This window comes from Rhinoderma darwinii, chromosome 3 (genome assembly GCF_050947455.1).
Source record: "Rhinoderma darwinii isolate aRhiDar2 chromosome 3, aRhiDar2.hap1, whole genome shotgun sequence".
NCBI lineage: Eukaryota > Metazoa > Chordata > Amphibia > Anura > Rhinodermatidae > Rhinoderma > Rhinoderma darwinii.
The window spans coordinates 77,005,591-77,022,375 of NC_134689.1; the positions used below are offsets into that span (position 1 = coordinate 77,005,591).

General features: G+C 40.4%; 21 non-coding genes across 21 annotated transcripts; all 21 read right to left on the bottom strand.

Annotated features, from left to right (window-relative positions):
- Positions 1-611: 611 nt before the first annotated feature.
- Positions 612-694, bottom strand: TRNAL-CAG (transfer RNA leucine (anticodon CAG)). The gene has a single exon. It is a non-coding gene; the product is annotated as a tRNA-Leu (tRNA).
- A 1,588-nt stretch (positions 695-2,282) lies between these two features.
- Positions 2,283-2,365, bottom strand: TRNAL-CAG (transfer RNA leucine (anticodon CAG)). Its single transcript has one exon. It is a non-coding gene; the product is annotated as a tRNA-Leu (tRNA).
- Positions 2,366-3,119: 754 nt separating this feature from the next.
- Positions 3,120-3,202, bottom strand: TRNAL-CAG (transfer RNA leucine (anticodon CAG)). Its single transcript has one exon. It is a non-coding gene; the product is annotated as a tRNA-Leu (tRNA).
- Positions 3,203-3,714: 512 nt separating this feature from the next.
- On the bottom strand, positions 3,715-3,797 carry TRNAL-CAG (transfer RNA leucine (anticodon CAG)). Its single transcript has one exon. It is a non-coding gene; the product is annotated as a tRNA-Leu (tRNA).
- A 511-nt stretch (positions 3,798-4,308) lies between these two features.
- Positions 4,309-4,391, bottom strand: TRNAL-AAG (transfer RNA leucine (anticodon AAG)). Its single transcript has one exon. It is a non-coding gene; the product is annotated as a tRNA-Leu (tRNA).
- A 512-nt stretch (positions 4,392-4,903) lies between these two features.
- TRNAL-CAG (transfer RNA leucine (anticodon CAG)) lies at positions 4,904-4,986 on the bottom strand. The gene has a single exon. It is a non-coding gene; the product is annotated as a tRNA-Leu (tRNA).
- A 512-nt stretch (positions 4,987-5,498) lies between these two features.
- TRNAL-CAG (transfer RNA leucine (anticodon CAG)) lies at positions 5,499-5,581 on the bottom strand. The gene has a single exon. It is a non-coding gene; the product is annotated as a tRNA-Leu (tRNA).
- A 512-nt stretch (positions 5,582-6,093) lies between these two features.
- TRNAL-AAG (transfer RNA leucine (anticodon AAG)) lies at positions 6,094-6,176 on the bottom strand. Its single transcript has one exon. It is a non-coding gene; the product is annotated as a tRNA-Leu (tRNA).
- A 512-nt stretch (positions 6,177-6,688) lies between these two features.
- Positions 6,689-6,771, bottom strand: TRNAL-CAG (transfer RNA leucine (anticodon CAG)). The gene has a single exon. It is a non-coding gene; the product is annotated as a tRNA-Leu (tRNA).
- A 512-nt stretch (positions 6,772-7,283) lies between these two features.
- TRNAL-CAG (transfer RNA leucine (anticodon CAG)) lies at positions 7,284-7,366 on the bottom strand. Its single transcript has one exon. It is a non-coding gene; the product is annotated as a tRNA-Leu (tRNA).
- A 512-nt stretch (positions 7,367-7,878) lies between these two features.
- TRNAL-CAG (transfer RNA leucine (anticodon CAG)) lies at positions 7,879-7,961 on the bottom strand. Its single transcript has one exon. It is a non-coding gene; the product is annotated as a tRNA-Leu (tRNA).
- A 512-nt stretch (positions 7,962-8,473) lies between these two features.
- On the bottom strand, positions 8,474-8,556 carry TRNAL-AAG (transfer RNA leucine (anticodon AAG)). Its single transcript has one exon. It is a non-coding gene; the product is annotated as a tRNA-Leu (tRNA).
- Positions 8,557-9,068: 512 nt separating this feature from the next.
- TRNAL-CAG (transfer RNA leucine (anticodon CAG)) lies at positions 9,069-9,151 on the bottom strand. Its single transcript has one exon. It is a non-coding gene; the product is annotated as a tRNA-Leu (tRNA).
- A 1,346-nt stretch (positions 9,152-10,497) lies between these two features.
- On the bottom strand, positions 10,498-10,580 carry TRNAL-AAG (transfer RNA leucine (anticodon AAG)). The gene has a single exon. It is a non-coding gene; the product is annotated as a tRNA-Leu (tRNA).
- A 512-nt stretch (positions 10,581-11,092) lies between these two features.
- On the bottom strand, positions 11,093-11,175 carry TRNAL-AAG (transfer RNA leucine (anticodon AAG)). The gene has a single exon. It is a non-coding gene; the product is annotated as a tRNA-Leu (tRNA).
- A 512-nt stretch (positions 11,176-11,687) lies between these two features.
- TRNAL-CAG (transfer RNA leucine (anticodon CAG)) lies at positions 11,688-11,770 on the bottom strand. Its single transcript has one exon. It is a non-coding gene; the product is annotated as a tRNA-Leu (tRNA).
- A 512-nt stretch (positions 11,771-12,282) lies between these two features.
- TRNAL-AAG (transfer RNA leucine (anticodon AAG)) lies at positions 12,283-12,365 on the bottom strand. Its single transcript has one exon. It is a non-coding gene; the product is annotated as a tRNA-Leu (tRNA).
- Positions 12,366-12,877: 512 nt separating this feature from the next.
- Positions 12,878-12,960, bottom strand: TRNAL-AAG (transfer RNA leucine (anticodon AAG)). Its single transcript has one exon. It is a non-coding gene; the product is annotated as a tRNA-Leu (tRNA).
- A 512-nt stretch (positions 12,961-13,472) lies between these two features.
- Positions 13,473-13,555, bottom strand: TRNAL-CAG (transfer RNA leucine (anticodon CAG)). The gene has a single exon. It is a non-coding gene; the product is annotated as a tRNA-Leu (tRNA).
- A 1,944-nt stretch (positions 13,556-15,499) lies between these two features.
- TRNAL-AAG (transfer RNA leucine (anticodon AAG)) lies at positions 15,500-15,582 on the bottom strand. Its single transcript has one exon. It is a non-coding gene; the product is annotated as a tRNA-Leu (tRNA).
- A 512-nt stretch (positions 15,583-16,094) lies between these two features.
- TRNAL-CAG (transfer RNA leucine (anticodon CAG)) lies at positions 16,095-16,177 on the bottom strand. Its single transcript has one exon. It is a non-coding gene; the product is annotated as a tRNA-Leu (tRNA).
- Positions 16,178-16,785: the final 608 nt, after the last annotated feature.

The window sequence follows — 16,785 nt, forward strand, 5'->3', positions numbered from 1 at the left end:
GTAAAAAAGAGGTCCTGAAGAACCCTTGTTCTTGCTTTAACCTGAAAATACAGAAAAACTACCCTGGGAGGTACCCAGCAGTAGTTTAGTGGAGTTCCATTCTCTATAACATTCACTCAAGTAAGCAGAGGAATCTGTATTGTCTTACATAGTTACTTAAATATGAAATAGAAAATAGAAAGATTAGTACTGTTTCTTGTCCATTTCCATCATGTAGTTATTGGTTTATGATTAACAGTGCTGTAAAAAAGAGGTCCTGAAGAACCCTTGTTCTTGCTTTAACCTGAAAATACAGAAAAACTACCCTGGGAGGTACCCAGCAGTAGTTTAGTGGAGTTCCATTCTCTATAACATTCACTCAAGTAAGCAGAGGAATCGGTATTGTCTTACATAGTTTACTTAAATATGAGTATTCAAAAGTGGGATTTAAATCCACGCCTTCACGAGAGACTGCTCGGTCATCCTATCCTACACAAATAAGAAAACTTTCAAGATTGGATGCCAAGCCAGTCATCTGAAGAGTCTAACATTTTGGGGTGTGTTTTGGCATAGTGGGTTTTTTCACTAGCGCTGTCGGAATGACATTGCAGTGTGTTTAATAAAAGTTGTATTGTCAGAAGTGGGATTTGAACCCACGCCTCCAGGGGAGACTGCGACCTGAACGCAGCGCCTTAGACCGCTCGGCCATCCTGACTTATAGAAAAGCCAAGCCTTTCAGAAATGGAAGAAAAAACCGTCATGTTAAGGGTCCAGTTTTTGGGAATTTAAAATAGAAAGATTAGAACTGTTTCTTGTCCATTTCCATCATGTAGTTATTGGTTTATGATTAACAGTGCTGTAACAAAGAGGTCCTGAAGAACCCTTGTTCTTGCTTTAACCTGAAAATACAGAAAAACTACCCTGGGAGGTACCCAGCAGTAGTTTAGTGGAGTTCCATTCTCTATAACATTCACTCAAGTAAGCAGAGGAATCTGTATTGTCTTACATAGTTTACTTAAATATGAGTATTCAAAAGTGGGATTTAAATCCACGCCTTCACGAGAGACTGCTCGGTCATCCTATCCTACACAAATAAGAAAACTTTCAAGATTGGATGCCAAGCCAGTCATCTGAAGAGTCTAACATTTTGGGGTGTGTTTTGGCATAGTGGGTTTTTTCACTAGCGCTGTCGGAATGACATTGCAGAGTGTTTAAGAAAAGTTGTATTGTCAGAAGTGGGATTTGAACCCACGCCTCCAGGGGAGGCTGTGACCTTAACGCAGCGCCTTAGACCGCTCGGCCATCCTGACTTATAGAAAAGCCAAGCCTTTCAGATATGGAAGAAAAAACCGTCATGTTAAGGGTCCAGTTTTTGGGAATTTAAAATAGAAAGATTAGAACTGTTTCTTGTCCATTTCCATCATGTAGTTATTGGTTTATGATTAACAGTGCTGTAACAAAGAGGTCCTGAAGAACCCTTGTTCTTGCTTTAACCTGAAAATACAGAAAAACTACCCTGGGAGGTACCCAGCAGTAGTTTAGTGGAGTTCCATTCTCTATAACATTCACTCAAGTAAGCAGAGGAATCTGTATTGTCTTACATAGTTACTTAAATATGAAATAGAAAATAGAAAGATTAGTACTGTTTCTTGTCCATTTCCATCATGTAGTTATTGGTTTATGATTAATGCTGTAAAAAAGAGGTCCTGAAGAACCCTTGTTCTTGCTTTAACCTGAAAATACAGAAAAACTACCCTGGGAGGTACCCAGCAGTAGTTTAGTGGAGTTCCATTCTCTATAACATTCACTCAAGTAAGCAGAGGAATCTGTATTGTCTTACATAGTTACTTAAATATGAAATAGAAAATAGAAAGATTAGTACTGTTTCTTGTCCATTTCCATCATGTAGTTATTGGTTTATGATTAACAGTGCTGTAAAAAAGAGGTCCTGAAGAACCCTTGTTCTTGCTTTAACCTGAAAATACAGAAAAACTACCCTGGGAGGTACCCAGCAGTAGTTTAGTGGAGTTCCATTCTCTATAACATTCACTCAAGTAAGCAGAGGAATCGGTATTGTCTTACATAGTTTACTTAAATATGAGTATTCAAAAGTGGGATTTAAATCCACGCCTTCACGAGAGACTGCTCGGTCATCCTATCCTACACAAATAAGAAAACTTTCAAGATTGGATGCCAAGCCAGTCATCTGAAGAGTCTAACATTTTGGGGTGTGTTTTGGCATAGTGGGTTTTTTCACTAGCGCTGTCGGAATGACATTGCAGTGTGTTTAATAAAAGTTGTATTGTCAGAAGTGGGATTTGAACCCACGCCTCCAGGGGAGACTGCGACCTGAACGCAGCGCCTTAGACCGCTCGGCCATCCTGACTTATCGAAAAGCCAAGCCTTTCAGAAATCTAAGAAAAAACCGTCATGTTAAGGGTCCAGTTTTTGGGAATTTAAAATAGAAAGATTAGAACTGTTTCTTGTCCATTTCCATCATGTAGTTATTGGTTTATGATTAACAGTGCTGTAACAAAGAGGTCCTGAAGAACCCTTGTTCTTGCTTTAACCTGAAAATACAGAAAAACTACCCTGGGAGGTACCCAGCAGTAGTTTAGTGGAGTTCCATTCTCTATAACATTCACTCAAGTAAGCAGAGGAATCTGTATTGTCTTACATAGTTACTTAAATATGAAATAGAAAATAGAAAGATTAGTACTGTTTCTTGTCCATTTCCATCATGTAGTTATTGGTTTATGATTAACAGTGCTGTAAAAAAGAGGTCCTGAAGAACCCTTGTTCTTGCTTTAACCTGAAAATACAGAAAAACTACCCTGGGAGGTACCCAGCAGTAGTTTAGTGGAGTTCCATTCTCTATAACATTCACTCAAGTAAGCAGAGGAATCGGTATTGTCTTACATAGTTTACTTAAATATGAGTATTCAAAAGTGGGATTTAAATCCACGCCTTCACGAGAGACTGCTCGGTCATCCTATCCTACACAAATAAGAAAACTTTCAAGATTGGATGCCAAGCCAGTCATCTGAAGAGTCTAACATTTTGGGGTGTGTTTTGGCATAGTGGGTTTTTTCACTAGCGCTGTCGGAATGACATTGCAGTGTGTTTAAGAAAAGTTGTATTGTCAGAAGTGGGATTTGAACCCACGCCTCCAGGGGAGACTGCGACCTGAACGCAGCGCCTTAGACCGCTCGGCCATCCTGACTTATAGAAAAGCTAAGCCTTTCAGAAATGGAAGAAAAAACCGTCATGTTAAGGGTCCAGTTTTTGGGAATTTAAAATAGAAAGATTAGAACTGTTTCTTGTCCATTTCCATCATGTAGTTATTGGTTTATGATTAACAGTGCTGTAACAAAGAGGTCCTGAAGAACCCTTGTTCTTGCTTTAACCTGAAAATACAGAAAAACTACCCTGGGAGGTACCCAGCAGTAGTTTAGTGGAGTTCCATTCTCTATAACATTCACTCAAGTAAGCAGAGGAATCTGTATTGTCTTACATAGTTTACTTAAATATGAGTATTCAAAAGTGGGATTTAAATCCACGCCTTCACGAGAGACTGCTCGGTCATCCTATCCTACACAAATAAGAAAACTTTCAAGATTGGATGCCAAGCCAGTCATCTGAAGAGTCTAACATTTTGGGGTGTGTTTTGGCATAGTGGGTTTTTTCACTAGCGCTGTCGGAATGACATTGCAGTGTGTTTAATAAAAGTTGTATTGTCAGAAGTGGGATTTGAACCCACGCCTCCAGGGGAGACTGCGACCTGAACGCAGCGCCTTAGACCGCTCGGCCATCCAGACTTATAGAAAAGCCAAGCCTTTCAGAAATGGAAGAAAAAACCGTCATGTTAAGGGTCCAGTTTTTGGGAATTTAAAATAGAAAGATTAGAACTGTTTCTTGTCCATTTCCATCATGTAGTTATTGGTTTATGATTAACAGTGCTGTAACAAAGAGGTCCTGAAGAACCCTTGTTCTTGCTTTAACCTGAAAATACAGAAAAACTACCCTGGGAGGTACCCAGCAGTAGTTTAGTGGAGTTCCATTCTCTATAACAATCACTCAAGTAAGCAGAGGAATCTGTATTGTCTTACATAGTTACTTAAATATGAGTATTCAAAAGTGGGATTTAAATCCACGCCTTCACGAGAGACTGCTCGGTCATCCTATCCTACACAAATAAGAAAACTTTCAAGATTGGACGCCAAGCCAGTCATCTGAAGAGTCTAACATTTTGGGGCGTGTTTTGGCATAGTGGGTTTTTTCACTAGCGCTGTCGGAATGACATTGCAGTGTGTTTAAGAAAAGTTGTATTGTCAGAAGTGGGATTTGAACCCACGCCTCCAGGGGAGACTGCGACCTTAACGCAGCGCCTTAGACCGCTCGGCCATCCTGACTTATAGAAAAGCCAAGCCTTTCAGAAATGGAAGAAAAAACCGTCATGTTAAGGGTCCAGTTTTTGGGAATTTAAAATAGAAAGATTAGAACTGTTTCTTGTCCATTTCCATCATGTAGTTATTGGTTTATGATTAACAGTGCTGTAACAAAGAGGTCCTGAAGAACCCTTGTTCTTGCTTTAACCTGAAAATACAGAAAAACTACCCTGGGAGGTACCCAGCAGTAGTTTAGTGGAGTTCCATTCTCTATAACATTCACTCAAGTAAGCAGAGGAATCTGTATTGTCTTACATAGTTTACTTAAATATGAGTATTCAAAAGTGGGATTTAAATCCACGCCTTCACGAGAGACTGCTCGGTCATCCTATCCTACACAAATAAGAAAACTTTCAAGACTGGATGCCAAGCCAGTCATCTGAAGAGTCTAACATTTTGGGGTGTGTTTTGGCATAGTGGGTTTTTTCACTAGCGCTGTCGGAATGACATTGCAGTGTGTTTAATAAAAGTTGTATTGTCAGAAGTGGGATTTGAACCCACGCCTCCAGGGGAGACTGCGACCTGAACGCAGCGCCTTAGACCGCTCGGCCATCCTGACTTATAGAAAAGCCAAGCCTTTCAGAAATGGAAGAAAAAACCGTCATGTTAAGGGTCCAGTTTTTGGGAATTTAAAATAGAAAGATTAGAACTGTTTCTTGTCCATTTCCATCATGTAGTTATTGGTTTATGATTAACAGTGCTGTAACAAAGAGGTCCTGAAGAACCCTTGTTCTTGCTTTAACCTGAAAATACAGAAAAACTACCCTGGGAGGTACCCAGCAGTAGTTTAGTGGAGTTCCATTCTCTATAACATTCACTCAAGTAAGCAGAGGAATCGGTATTGTCTTACATAGTTTACTTAAATATGAGTATTCAAAAGTGGGATTTAAATCCACGCCTTCACGAGAGACTGCTCGGTCATCCTATCCTACACAAATAAGAAAACTTTCAAGATTGGATGCCAAGCCAGTCATCTGAAGAGTCTAACATTTTGGGGCGTGTTTTGGCATAGTGGGTTTTTTCACTAGCGCTGTCGGAATGACATTGCAGTGTGTTTAAGAAAAGTTGTATTGTCAGAAGTGGGATTTGAACCCACGCCTCCAGGGGAGACTGCGACCTGAACGCAGCGCCTTAGACCGCTCGGCCATCCTGACTTATAGAAAAGCCAAGCCTTTCAGAAATGGAAGAAAAAACCGTCATGTTAAGGGTCCAGTTTTTGGGAATTTAAAATAGAAAGATTAGAACTGTTTCTTGTCCATTTCCATCATGTAGTTATTGGTTTATGATTAACAGTGCTGTAACAAAGAGGTCCTGAAGAACCCTTGTTCTTGCTTTAACCTGAAAATACAGAAAAACTACCCTGGGAGGTACCCAGCAGTAGTTTAGTGGAGTTCCATTCTCTATAACATTCACTCAAGTAAGCAGAGGAATCGGTATTGTCTTACATAGTTTACTTAAATATGAGTATTCAAAAGTGGGATTTAAATCCACGCCTTCACGAGAGACTGCTCGGTCATCCTATCCTACACAAATAAGAAAACTTTCAAGATTGGACGCCAAGCCAGTCATCTGAAGAGTCTAACATTTTGGGGCGTGTTTTGGCATAGTGGGTTTTTTCACTAGCGCTGTCGGAATGACATTGCAGTGTGTTTAAGAAAAGTTGTATTGTCAGAAGTGGGATTTGAACCCACGCCTCCAGGGGAGACTGCGACCTTAACGCAGCGCCTTAGACCGCTCGGCCATCCTGACTTATAGAAAAGCCAAGCCTTTCAGAAATGGAAGAAAAAACCGTCATGTTAAGGGTCCAGTTTTTGGGAATTTAAAATAGAAAGATTAGAACTGTTTCTTGTCCATTTCCATCATGTAGTTATTGGTTTATGATTAACAGTGCTGTAACAAAGAGGTCCTGAAGAACCCTTGTTCTTGCTTTAACCTGAAAATACAGAAAAACTACCCTGGGAGGTACCCAGCAGTAGTTTAGTGGAGTTCCATTCTCTATAACATTCACTCAAGTAAGCAGAGGAATCTGTATTGTCTTACATAGTTTACTTAAATATGAGTATTCAAAAGTGGGATTTAAATCCACGCCTTCACGAGAGACTGCTCGGTCATCCTATCCTACACAAATAAGAAAACTTTCAAGATTGGATGCCAAGCCAGTCATCTGAAGAGTCTAACATTTTGGGGTGTGTTTTGGCATAGTGGGTTTTTTCACTAGCGCTGTCGGAATGACATTGCAGTGTGTTTAAGAAAAGTTGTATTGTCAGAAGTGGGATTTGAACCCACGACTCCAGGGGAGACTGCGACCTGAACGCAGCGCCTTAGACCGCTCGGCCATCCTGACTTATAGAAAAGCCAAGCCTTTCAGAAATGGAAGAAAAAACCGTCATGTTAAGGGTCCAGTTTTTGGGAATTTAAAATAGAAAGATTAGAACTGTTTCTTGTCCATTTCCATCATGTAGTTATTGGTTTATGATTAACAGTGCTGTAACAAAGAGGTCCTGAAGAACCCTTGTTCTTGCTTTAACCTGAAAATACAGAAAAACTACCCTGGGAGGTACCCAGCAGTAGTTTAGTGGAGTTCCATTCTCTATAACATTCACTCAAGTAAGCAGAGGAATCTGTATTGTCTTACATAGTTTACTTAAATATGAGTATTCAAAAGTGGGATTTAAATCCACGCCTTCACGAGAGACTGCTCGGTCATCCTATCCTACACAAATAAGAAAACTTTCAAGATTGGATGCCAAGCCAGTCACCTGAAGAGTCTAACATTTTGGGGTGTGTTTTGGCATAGTGGGTTTTTTCACTAGCGCTGTCGGAATGACATTGCAGTGTGTTTAATAAAAGTTGTATTGTCAGAAGTGGGATTTGAACCCACGCCTCCAGGGGAGACTGCGACCTGAACGCAGCGCCTTAGACCGCTCGGCCATCCTGACTTATAGAAAAGCCAAGCCTTTCAGAAATGGAAGAAAAAACCGTCATGTTAAGGGTCCAGTTTTTGGGAATTTAAAATAGAAAGATTAGAACTGTTTCTTGTCCATTTCCATCATGTAGTTATTGGTTTATGATTAACAGTGCTGTAACAAAGAGGTCCTGAAGAACCCTTGTTCTTGCTTTAACCTGAAAATACAGAAAAACTACCCTGGGAGGTACCCAGCAGTAGTTTAGTGGAGTTCCATTCTCTATAACATTCACTCAAGTAAGCAGAGGAATCTGTATTGTCTTACATAGTTTACTTAAATATGAGTATTCAAAAGTGGGATTTAAATCCACGCCTTCACGAGAGACTGCTCGGTCATCCTATCCTACACAAATAAGAAAACTTTCAAGATTGGATGCCAAGCCAGTCATCTGAAGAGTCTAACATTTTGGGGCGTGTTTTGGCATAGTGGGTTTTTTCACTAGCGCTGTCGGAATGACATTGCAGTGTGTTTAAGAAAAGTTGTATTGTCAGAAGTGGGATTTGAACCCACGCCTCCAGGGGAGACTGCGACCTGAACGCAGCGCCTTAGACCGCTCGGCCATCCTGACTTGTAGAAAAGCCAAGCCTTTCAGAAATGGAAGAAAAAACCGTCATGTTAAGGGTCCAGTTTTTGGGAATTTAAAATAGAAAGATTAGAACTGTTTCTTGTCCATTTCCATCATGTAGTTATTGGTTTATGATTAACAGTGCTGTAACAAAGAGGTCCTGAAGAACCCTTGTTCTTGCTTTAACCTGAAAATACAGAAAAACTACCCTGGGAGGTACCCAGCAGTAGTTTAGTGGAGTTCCATTCTCTATAACATTCACTCAAGTAAGCAGAGGAATCGGTATTGTCTTACATAGTTTACTTAAATATGAGTATTCAAAAGTGGGATTTAAATCCACGCCTTCACGAGAGACTGCTCGGTCATCCTATCCTACACAAATAAGAAAACTTTCAAGATTGGACGCCAAGCCAGTCATCTGAAGAGTCTAACATTTTGGGGCGTGTTTTGGCATAGTGGGTTTTTTCACTAGCGCTGTCGGAATGACATTGCAGTGTGTTTAAGAAAAGTTGTATTGTCAGAAGTGGGATTTGAACCCACGCCTCCAGGGGAGACTGCGACCTTAACGCAGCGCCTTAGACCGCTCGGCCATCCTGACTTATAGAAAAGCCAAGCCTTTCAGAAATGGAAGAAAAAACCGTCATGTTAAGGGTCCAGTTTTTGGGAATTTAAAATAGAAAGATTAGAACTGTTTCTTGTCCATTTCCATCATGTAGTTATTGGTTTATGATTAACAGTGCTGTAACAAAGAGGTCCTGAAGAACCCTTGTTCTTGCTTTAACCTGAAAATACAGAAAAACTACCCTGGGAGGTACCCAGCAGTAGTTTAGTGGAGTTCCATTCTCTATAACATTCACTCAAGTAAGCAGAGGAATCTGTATTGTCTTACATAGTTTACTTAAATATGAGTATTCAAAAGTGGGATTTAAATCCACGCCTTCACGAGAGACTGCTCGGTCATCCTATCCTACACAAATAAGAAAACTTTCAAGATTGGATGCCAAGCCAGTCATCTGAAGAGTCTAACATTTTGGGGTGTGTTTTGGCATAGTGGGTTTTTTCACTAGCGCTGTCGGAATGACATTGCAGTGTGTTTAAGAAAAGTTGTATTGTCAGAAGTGGGATTTGAACCCACGACTCCAGGGGAGACTGCGACCTGAACGCAGCGCCTTAGACCGCTCGGCCATCCTGACTTATAGAAAAGCCAAGCCTTTCAGAAATGGAAGAAAAAACCGTCATGTTAAGGGTCCAGTTTTTGGGAATTTAAAATAGAAAGATTAGAACTGTTTCTTGTCCATTTCCATCATGTAGTTATTGGTTTATGATTAACAGTGCTGTAACAAAGAGGTCCTGAAGAACCCTTGTTCTTGCTTTAACCTGAAAATACAGAAAAACTACCCTGGGAGGTACCCAGCAGTAGTTTAGTGGAGTTCCATTCTCTATAACATTCACTCAAGTAAGCAGAGGAATCTGTATTGTCTTACATAGTTTACTTAAATATGAGTATTCAAAAGTGGGATTTAAATCCACGCCTTCACGAGAGACTGCTCGGTCATCCTATCCTACACAAATAAGAAAACTTTCAAGATTGGATGCCAAGCCAGTCATCTGAAGAGTCTAACATTTTGGGGTGTGTTTTGGCATAGTGGGTTTTTTCACTAGCGCTGTCGGAATGACATTGCAGAGTGTTTAAGAAAAGTTGTATTGTCAGAAGTGGGATTTGAACCCACGCCTCCAGGGGAGGCTGTGACCTTAACGCAGCGCCTTAGACCGCTCGGCCATCCTGACTTATAGAAAAGCCAAGCCTTTCAGATATGGAAGAAAAAACCGTCATGTTAAGGGTCCAGTTTTTGGGAATTTAAAATAGAAAGATTAGAACTGTTTCTTGTCCATTTCCATCATGTAGTTATTGGTTTATGATTAACAGTGCTGTAACAAAGAGGTCCTGAAGAACCCTTGTTCTTGCTTTAACCTGAAAATACAGAAAAACTACCCTGGGAGGTACCCAGCAGTAGTTTAGTGGAGTTCCATTCTCTATAACATTCACTCAAGTAAGCAGAGGAATCTGTATTGTCTTACATAGTTACTTAAATATGAAATAGAAAATAGAAAGATTAGTACTGTTTCTTGTCCATTTCCATCATGTAGTTATTGGTTTATGATTAATGCTGTAAAAAAGAGGTCCTGAAGAACCCTTGTTCTTGCTTTAACCTGAAAATACAGAAAAACTACCCTGGGAGGTACCCAGCAGTAGTTTAGTGGAGTTCCATTCTCTATAACATTCACTCAAGTAAGCAGAGGAATCGGTATTGTCTTACATAGTTTACTTAAATATGAGTATTCAAAAGTGGGATTTAAATCCACGCCTTCACGAGAGACTGCTCGGTCATCCTATCCTACACAAATAAGAAAACTTTCAAGATTGGACGCCAAGCCAGTCATCTGAAGAGTCTAACATTTTGGGGCGTGTTTTGGCATAGTGGGTTTTTTCACTAGCGCTGTCGGAATGACATTGCAGTGTGTTTAAGAAAAGTTGTATTGTCAGAAGTGGGATTTGAACCCACGCCTCCAGGGGAGACTGCGACCTTAACGCAGCGCCTTAGACCGCTCGGCCATCCTGACTTATAGAAAAGCCAAGCCTTTCAGAAATGGAAGAAAAAACCGTCATGTTAAGGGTCCAGTTTTTGGGAATTTAAAATAGAAAGATTAGAACTGTTTCTTGTCCATTTCCATCATGTAGTTATTGGTTTATGATTAACAGTGGTGTAACAAAGAGGTCCTGAAGAACCCTTGTTCTTGCTTTAACCTGAAAATACAGAAAAACTACCCTGGGAGGTACCCAGCAGTAGTTTAGTGGAGTTCCATTCTCTATAACATTCACTCAAGTAAGCAGAGGAATCGGTATTGTCTTACATAGTTTACTTAAATATGAGTATTCAAAAGTGGGATTTAAATCCACGCCTTCACGAGAGACTGCTCGGTCATCCTATCCTACACAAATAAGAAAACTTTCAAGATTGGACGCCAAGCCAGTCATCTGAAGAGTCTAACATTTTGGGGCGTGTTTTGGCATAGTGGGTTTTTTCACTAGCGCTGTCGGAATGACATTGCAGTGTGTTTAAGAAAAGTTGTATTGTCAGAAGTGGGATTTGAACCCACGCCTCCAGGGGAGACTGCGACCTTAACGCAGCGCCTTAGACCGCTCGGCCATCCTGACTTATAGAAAAGCCAAGCCTTTCAGAAATGGAAGAAAAAACCGTCATGTTAAGGGTCCAGTTTTTGGGAATTTAAAATAGAAAGATTAGAACTGTTTCTTGTCCATTTCCATCATGTAGTTATTGGTTTATGATTAACAGTGGTGTAACAAAGAGGTCCTGAAGAACCCTTGTTCTTGCTTTAACCTGAAAATACAGAAAAACTACCCTGGGAGGTACCCAGCAGTAGTTTAGTGGAGTTCCATTCTCTATAACATTCACTCAAGTAAGCAGAGGAATCGGTATTGTCTTACATAGTTTACTTAAATATGAGTATTCAAAAGTGGGATTTAAATCCACGCCTTCACGAGAGACTGCTCGGTCATCCTATCCTACACAAATAAGAAAACTTTCAAGATTGGATGCCAAGCCAGTCATCTGAAGAGTCTAACATTTTGGGGCGTGTTTTGGCATAGTGGGTTTTTTCACTAGCGCTGTCGGAATGACATTGCAGTGTGTTTAAGAAAAGTTGTATTGTCAGAAGTGGGATTTGAACCCACGCCTCCAGGGGAGACTGCGACCTGAACGCAGCGCCTTAGACCGCTCGGCCATCCTGACTTATAGAAAAGCCAAGCCTTTCAGAAATGGAAGAAAAAACCGTCATGTTAAGGGTCCAGTTTTTGGGAATTTAAAATAGAAAGATTAGAACTGTTTCTTGTCCATTTCCATCATGTAGTTATTGGTTTATGATTAACAGTGCTGTAACAAAGAGGTCCTGAAGAACCCTTGTTCTTGCTTTAACCTGAAAATACAGAAAAACTACCCTGGGAGGTACCCAGCAGTAGTTTAGTGGAGTTCCATTCTCTATAACATTCACTCAAGTAAGCAGAGGAATCGGTATTGTCTTACATAGTTTACTTAAATATGAGTATTCAAAAGTGGGATTTAAATCCACGCCTTCACGAGAGACTGCTCGGTCATCCTATCCTACACAAATAAGAAAACTTTCAAGATTGGACGCCAAGCCAGTCATCTGAAGAGTCTAACATTTTGGGGCGTGTTTTGGCATAGTGGGTTTTTTCACTAGCGCTGTCGGAATGACATTGCAGTGTGTTTAAGAAAAGTTGTATTGTCAGAAGTGGGATTTGAACCCACGCCTCCAGGGGAGACTGCGACCTTAACGCAGCGCCTTAGTCCGCTCGGCCATCCTGACTTATAGAAAAGCCAAGCCTTTCAGAAATGGAAGAAAAAACCGTCATGTTAAGGGTCCAGTTTTTGGGAATTTAAAATAGAAAGATTAGAACTGTTTCTTGTCCATTTCCATCATGTAGTTATTGGTTTATGATTAACAGTGCTGTAACAAAGAGGTCCTGAAGAACCCTTGTTCTTGCTTTAACCTGAAAATACAGAAAAACTACCCTGGGAGGTACCCAGCAGTAGTTTAGTGGAGTTCCATTCTCTATAACATTCACTCAAGTAAGCAGAGGAATCGGTATTGTCTTACATAGTTTACTTAAATATGAGTATTCAAAAGTGGGATTTAAATCCACGCCTTCACGAGAGACTGCTCGGTCATCCTATCCTACACAAATAAGAAAACTTTCAAGATTGGACGCCAAGCCAGTCATCTGAAGAGTCTAACATTTTGGGGCGTGTTTTGGCATAGTGGGTTTTTTCACTAGCGCTGTCGGAATGACATTGCAGTGTGTTTAAGAAAAGTTGTATTGTCAGAAGTGGGATTTGAACCCACGCCTCCAGGGGAGACTGCGACCTTAACGCAGCGCCTTAGACCGCTCGGCCATCCTGACTTATAGAAAAGCCAAGCCTTTCAGAAATGGAAGAAAAAACCGTCATGTTAAGGGTCCAGTTTTTGGGAATTTAAAATAGAAAGATTAGAACTGTTTCTTGTCCATTTCCATCATGTAGTTATTGGTTTATGATTAACAGTGCTGTAACAAAGAGGTCCTGAAGAACCCTTGTTCTTGCTTTAACCTGAAAATACAGAAAAACTACCCTGGGAGGTACCCAGCAGTAGTTTAGTGGAGTTCCATTCTCTATAACATTCACTCAAGTAAGCAGAGGAATCTGTATTGTCTTACATAGTTTACTTAAATATGAGTATTCAAAAGTGGGATTTAAATCCACGCCTTCACGAGAGACTGCTCGGTCATCCTATCCTACACAAATAAGAAAACTTTCAAGATTGGATGCCAAGCCAGTCATCTGAAGAGTCTAACATTTTGGGGTGTGTTTTGGCATAGTGGGTTTTTTCACTAGCGCTGTCGGAATGACATTGCAGTGTGTTTAAGAAAAGTTGTATTGTCAGAAGTGGGATTTGAACCCACGCCTCCAGGGGAGACTGCGACCTGAACGCAGCGCCTTAGACCGCTCGGCCATCCTGACTTATAGAAAAGCTAAGCCTTTCAGAAATGGAAGAAAAAACCGTCATGTTAAGGGTCCAGTTTTTGGGAATTTAAAATAGAAAGATTAGAACTGTTTCTTGTCCATTTCCATCATGTAGTTATTGGTTTATGATTAACAGTGCTGTAACAAAGAGGTCCTGAAGAACCCTTGTTCTTGCTTTAACCTGAAAATACAGAAAAACTACCCTGGGAGGTACCCAGCAGTAGTTTAGTGGAGTTCCATTCTCTATAACATTCACTCAAGTAAGCAGAGGAATCTGTATTGTCTTACATAGTTTACTTAAATATGAGTATTCAAAAGTGGGATTTAAATCCACGCCTTCACGAGAGACTGCTCGGTCATCCTATCCTACACAAATAAGAAAACTTTCAAGATTGGATGCCAAGCCAGTCATCTGAAGAGTCTAACATTTTGGGGTGTGTTTTGGCATAGTGGGTTTTTTCACTAGCGCTGTCGGAATGACATTGCAGTGTGTTTAATAAAAGTTGTATTGTCAGAAGTGGGATTTGAACCCACGCCTCCAGGGGAGACTGCGACCTGAACGCAGCGCCTTAGACCGCTCGGCCATCCTGCCTTAAAGAAAAGCCAAGCCTTTCAGAAATGGAAGAAAAAACCGTCATGTTAAGGGTCCAGTTTTTGGGAATTTAAAATAGAAAGATTAGAACTGTTTCTTGTCCATTTCCATCATGTAGTTATTGGTTTATGATTAACAGTGCTGTAACAAAGAGGTCCTGAAGAACCCTTGTTCTTGCTTTAACCTGAAAATACAGAAAAACTACCCTGGGAGGTACCCAGCAGTAGTTTAGTGGAGTTCCATTCTCTATAACATTCACTCAAGTAAGCAGAGGAATCTGTATAGTCTTACATAGTTACTTAAATATGAAATAGAAAATAGAAAGATTAGTACTGTTTCTTGTCCATTTCCATCATGTAGTTATTGGTTTATGATTAACAGTGCTGTAAAAAAGAGGTCCTGAAGAACCCTTGTTCTTGCTTTAACCTGAAAATACAGAAAAACTACCCTGGGAGGTACCCAGCAGTAGTTTAGTGGAGTTCCATTCTCTATAACATTCACTCAAGTAAGCAGAGGAATCGGTATTGTCTTACATAGTTTACTTAAATATGAGTATTCAAAAGTGGGATTTAAATCCACGCCTTCACGAGAGACTGCTCGGTCATCCTATCCTACACAAATAAGAAAACTTTCAAGATTGGATGCCAAGCCAGTCATCTGAAGAGTCTAACATTTTGGGGCGTGTTTTGGCATAGTGGGTTTTTTCACTAGCGCTGTCGGAATGACATTGCAGTGTGTTTAATAAAAGTTGTATTGTCAGAAGTGGGATTTGAACCCACGCCTCCAGGGGAGACTGCGACCTGAACGCAGCGCCTTAGACTGCTCGGCCATCCTGACTTAAAGAAAAGCCAAGCCTTTCAGAAATGGAAGAAAAAACCGTCATGTTAAGGGTCCAGTTTTTGGGAATTTAAAATAGAAAGATTAGAACTGTTTCTTGTCCATTTCCATCATGTAGTTATTGGTTTATGATTAACAGTGCTGTAACAAAGAGGTCCTGAAGAACCCTTGTTCTTGCTTTAACCTGAAAATACAGAAAAACTACCCTGGGAGGTACCCAGCAGTAGTTTAGTGGAGTTCCATTCTCTATAACATTCACTCAAGTAAGCAGAGGAATCTGTATTGTCTTACATAGTTTACTTAAATATGAGTATTCAAAAGTGGGATTTAAATCCACGCCTTCACGAGAGACTGCTCGGTCATCCTATCCTACACAAATAAGAAAACTTTCAAGATTGGATGCCAAGCCAGTCATCTGAAGAGTCTAACATTTTGGGGTGTGTTTTGGCATAGTGGGTTTTTTCACTAGCGCTGTCGGAATGACATTGCAGTGTGTTTAAGAAAAGTTGTATTGTCAGAAGTGGGATTTGAACCCACGCCTCCAGGGGAGACTGCGACCTTAACGCAGCGCCTTAGACCGCTCGGCCATCCTGACTTATAGAAAAGCCAAGCCTTTCAGATATGGAAGAAAAAACCGTCATGTTAAGGGTCCAGTTTTTGGGAATTTAAAATAGAAAGATTAGAACTGTTTCTTGTCCATTTCCATCATGTAGTTATTGGTTTATGATTAACAGTGCTGTAACAAAGAGGTCCTGAAGAACCCTTGTTCTTGCTTTAACCTGAAAATACAGAAAAACTACCCTGGGAGGTACCCAGCAGTAGTTTAGTGGAGTTCCATTCTCTATAACATTCACTCAAGTAAGCAGAGGAATCTGTATTGTCTTACATAGTTTACTTAAATATGAGTATTCAAAAGTGGGATTTAAATCCACGCCTTCACGAGAGACTGCTCGGTCATCCTATCCTACACAAATAAGAAAACTTTCAAGATTGGATGCCAAGCCAGTCATCTGAAGAGTCTAACATTTTGGGGTGTGTTTTGGCATAGTGGGTTTTTTCACTAGCGCTGTCGGAATGACATTGCAGTGTGTTTAAGAAAAGTTGTATTGTCAGAAGTGGGATTTGAACCCACGCCTCCAGGGGAGACTGCGACCTGAACGCAGCGCCTTAGACCGCTCGGCCATCCTGACTTATAGAAAAGCCAAGCCTTTCAGATATGGAAGAAAAAACCGTCATGTTAAGGGTCCAGTTTTTGGGAATTTAAAATAGAAAGATTAGAACTGTTTCTTGTCCATTTCCATCATGTAGTTATTGGTTTATGATTAACAGTGCTGTAACAAAGAGGTCCTGAAGAACCCTTGTTCTTGCTTTAACCTGAAAATACAGAAAAACTACCCTGGGAGGTACCCAGCAGTAGTTTAGTGGAGTTCCATTCTCTATAACATTCACTCAAGTAAGCAGAGGAATCTGTATTGTCTTACATAGTTACTTAAATATGAAATAGAAAATAGAAAGATTAGTACTGTTTCTTGTCCATTTCCATCATGTAGTTATTGGTTTATGATTAACAGTGCTGTAAAAAAGAGGTCCTGAAGAACCCTTGTTCTTGCTTTAACCTGAAAATACAGAAAAAACTACCCTGGGAGGTACCCAGCAGTAGTTTAGTGGAGTTCCATTCTCTATAACATTCACTCAAGTAAGCAGAGGAATCGGTATTGTCTTACATAGTTTACTTAAATATGAGTATTCAAAAGTGGGATTTAAATCCACGCCTTCACGAGAGACTGCTCGGTCATCC